Here is a 4,364-nt window from a genome sequence, read left to right as displayed (position 1 = left end):
TGAAGGATAAAAACTAATTGTAGCAGTATATAAAGTGATTGTGAGCAAACTAAACACCAAATCAACTTTAGGATATTCAAACTCAGTGTTGTTGTGAAATTTTCTCTTTCAAAAGTAGTGTGTAAATTTACATGGAAACATCATATGATCAAGGCAATAATCCACGTAACATGAAGTTTAACAAAACAAGGTTACAATTGATGTCTGTAACAATCTGCTTCTTCCTGTTGAACAGCAGCGTTAGATTGTTTCCAACCTGTGTGTTGACACATTGCCAGTTCGTTGGAGTTCTTCAGGTTGTGATCAGCTGATCACAGAGACACTTGGGATTTGTTATCACCGCCAGGTTTCCTCCCAATGTCGTCTGAGTCACTGTCACTTCCGTGATGTGAAGAGTCTACACGTCGTTGTTATGGGAAAAATTGTCTCTTCCTTATTTCTATGTCTCTTCCTTACTTCTATGCAGTTATTATATGATTTATGACTTATGTTCTGCAATTAATATCTTATGTTTTGTCTTACTGTATGCATTTGACATTTCACCTAGATTGTTCAATGGTTGTCTCTGCCTGATAGACTCTCAACTCTAGCTCCCAAACCCAAGGTCGGGGAGTTGTGTCTCTGTCTGTTGAGACTTGGTGCTCCTTTCTCACAGATAGTTGGACGTCAGCAATGCAGGTGTGAGAATGTAAATATCTTCACACACACTGCGACAGGGAGGAGATGGTGCATGTAATTTGATTGGGTTAGAAAGACATTCCACCCTAGTCGGACAGAGAAGCTAAAAGGCAGAAACAACTTTAGGATCGTGGGCTCTTTGCATCACACCTTCGTGGTGTGTGCACTGATCTCCCCAGCTGGTTTTTGGTTTGTTGATGTGCACGATCAACATCCATGCTTTTTATTTGCTTTCCCCATTATTTTTATTTTCTTTATTATTTCAATAAATCACACAAAAGGACAACTCTCTCTCATCTACGTCTTTATGGAAAATTTCCACCACAGAAATTGGCGTTGTCGGCAGGATCCCGCAGCAGGTCGTCTGGACGGTGTGACCAGGGACGATAGTCCTGAGGACTAGGGTCGCTCAGCCTCCGAACCTCTACAGACATTCAGAGCTGGGAGGACTGCTCACCCGTCTGGATCGCCTCTGACGAGATCCACGAACTCAGATTCAAACTCAAATCCTAATTTGGCTCAGCTCGGTGAGAGAGATTCCTTTTAATTTGGGAAAAAACAAAAAGAAAATATAACTAGGAAAAGAGATAATATTTCTAAAACGACTATGTGGCTGAAAACATCTAAAATATAATAATTAGGACCAAACAATTTTTTTTAATTAAAAAATTTAATATTCGGGTAAAATTAATTAGGTCAAAGTGTGCCCTGGTGGTCGAGACGGTGGTTGCTAAGGGTTGGCTCGTGGAACCGAGCTTCCGTCTGTACTGAGGATACAGACATGTTTTTCTGATCTGTGCGTGGTCCACACGTGGGGGACTGAGTATAAAAGACGGCTTCTGAAAGAGGGAGTGCGTTTGCAGAGTGAAGTATTTTCAAGAGACGAGGGCCCCGGGCCTAGAGGGGCCTAACGTTGAGGAAGTACTTCGTGAAAGACTCTGTCGCCAGATCGGGTTGGTTCCCTTTTTACGGAGACGTCCGATAAAAAGGCATTTTGGGAAGGTTCCGGCCGGAACACATAAAAATCTAAGGCAGAAAACCGCCGGGACTCTGAAAGATGGGTTCGGGGCGATCTAAGTCTCCACCACCAGACTGCAGCATTACAAAAGTAAAGGTAATTAAAAGTAAAAGGTAAATATGGTTATTAGTGTGTTTCATGTTTCCATTAGTGGGAAACTGGTTATGGGTTCTAAAGGAGAATCGCCTGTGTAAAAGACATATGCACCTTTAAAAGAAAAGTTAGATACAAGAGATGAGATTTGAAAAAGCAAAACTATGAAAACTAAAGCCCTAAAAGAAACAAAAGAGAGATGAGAGTAACAGGAAAAAAAAGGAGATAACAACTCTGGGGAAGAATTGTTTGCACTCGCCACACACACACACACCACACACACACATATCATGTCAAGAGCAAATGCTCCCATTCTTTCTGCTCTCTATTCTAATGCAGAACTGAGCGCGATGAGGGTAAATCCGGATCTGGACTCCTTTCCCACCATCAGCAGAAGAACCGAAGGAGAAGAAGCGCCAACCAACAACCAGAACAGGGTGGAAGCTCTGACACCACAGCAGCTGGAGGACACAGACCACAGCATGGACGCCTCATAGACTCCCACAACGTCTGCAGCCATCACGTTCTGGGCTCATCAGATGAACCAGCTACTACAAGCGTGTGTGTCTGACACAGACATCTGCTTATGACAATCAGCAAAGGAAAACAAGGACAGAGCAACAGCAGAGAAGACGTGCTCTGACACAGACACTGGTCGAAACAACAGGAGAGGCTTCAGACGTGATCGGCCCAAAAGAGCTGCAACCGAGAATCCAGGAAAGGTCTGTCATCGAGGAACAACTGTCCCATTGAAATGCTTCACCCGCTGGCGCTCACATCAGACTGATGGTTGGGGAAGGAGGAAGGTGACGGTTCCTTTTCACGTGACGTACAAGACGGTACCGCAAACACACACACACATTCATACACGCAATGAAGAAACACGCTTACAGCTGATACACGCTCAAATTCATGTTCATGCTTATCTGCTTGCAATGAAGAATCGCTTTTTGCTCAAAAAAAAAATCCCACAGAGTGATTTTAAAAATATGACAAACAGCTAAATGACAACTGCTGCATGACTTTACAGTCTGATGGGTTTAAACTATTTCAATTTGCAACAAATTCAGTAATAAAATCCTCCATGTTTCTAAAAATACTTGTGCACAATATAGGTTTGTCTGGCCAGACTGTAGAAAAAACAAAAAACAGACTATAGGAAGACTGAAACCGACTGAAACAGACTATTAATGACTATTAAAGGGAAGACGACTATTAGAGAGAAGTAATAATAATGACTGTACGTACCAGATTATTAAAGAAAAACTTATTCTTTCACTGTCATGTGCAACATCTGACAGCAAGACACCTTAACATTCATTTTTGCTTTTAAACTTATGCCCAGTTAAATTTTTAGGAAGAGATCTCATGTGTAGTTTAGGTATTTGATTGATTTCCACTCCAGACGGAGTGCAGGTTACATCTACAGACATTCTAAATAATCCCTCTTTTGTTGGTGTTAACTTCAGCTCAGCTGTGCTCTTATCATTGGCTGCTGAGGGGGGGCTGTAACTGAGGCCCTCACACAGGCTGCATCACAGCTTGTTTATGATTTCACACACACACACACTGACAAACTGACCTCAACTTCCCTCTTTTGGGATGAACACAGGTCTGCGCTTGCGATTTCTTTTACTAACGAACAAAAAAGATTTTTGATGTTTATTTTACAGTTCCACACGTCCCTCTGTGAAAACATGATGGAGACAGATGCAGGACGTGGGTCCTTTCGTGAACAGATGTCAACGGGGTAGAGACTGGTGAACGACTTCTGACCCCATGTGACGTATTCACCTACTTTGCATACTTTTAGAAAACTTCTTTTTATTCTGCCGTCATGTGCAGCAAACAGTAAACTGGGTACCTCCACATTCTAATGACACACATTACACGCTTTTGTTTTTATTTTCATTTTTCAGAGGACGCTCTGACCCAACACTCAGCCTTACAGGAAGCCCTGCTTCCCTGTGGCTCACACACAGACATGATGTAGGTTTGATCAGAGGATGTGAACCAGTGGTCATCACACCTAAATCTGACCACAGACCATGTAAACAACAACACCCTCTTAAAGGAAGCCATAGATGGCGTTACTGCAGACACCACTAATCTACTGAAACATTGGATGCAACAGGCCACAAAGAGAGCCTGTCTAAATTACACTTTGTTCAGACAAAGGTTATTTTCTGGGTCATTGTAATTACAGCTGATGGCAAATCCATCTCACCCAACAGAGTTGAAGCAATTTGAAACCTGCCTAAACCGTGCACGTATAAACAGCTGATGTTTTTTCTAGGTCTTCGTTCTTATTGTAGGAACTTCATTCCTAACTTTACTGTTTGAGGCCCCACTCAGGGTTCTGATGCAGACGTCTTCTGCGTCCACCACCCGCCTCACGTGGACGTCTGAGGCTGAACAGGCGTTCACAGACCTCAAACTTGCTCTTCAGTCGGCTCCTACTTTGGGTCTGCCTGACCCTACGCGACCTTTCACCCAAACAGTGGATGAGAAATCAGGTTGTATGACCTCTGTCCTTTTACAGGATCACGGAGGACGTCCGCGCCCTGTAGCCTAT

The 4,364-nt window shown here is 43.0% G+C and overlaps 1 long non-coding RNA gene across 1 annotated transcript; it reads left to right on the top strand.

Moving 5' to 3' along the window:
- The first annotated feature begins 410 nt into the window (after positions 1-410).
- Positions 411-3,610, top strand: LOC129603300 (uncharacterized). Its single transcript, XR_008693065.1, has 2 exons — positions 411-1,792; positions 2,129-3,610. It is a non-coding gene; the product is annotated as an uncharacterized LOC129603300 (long non-coding RNA).
- Positions 3,611-4,364: the final 754 nt, after the last annotated feature.

This window comes from Betta splendens, chromosome 17 (genome assembly GCF_900634795.4).
Source record: "Betta splendens chromosome 17, fBetSpl5.4, whole genome shotgun sequence".
Taxonomy (NCBI): domain Eukaryota; kingdom Metazoa; phylum Chordata; class Actinopteri; order Anabantiformes; family Osphronemidae; genus Betta; species Betta splendens.
This window is presented reverse-complemented; position numbering and strand designations above follow the sequence as displayed.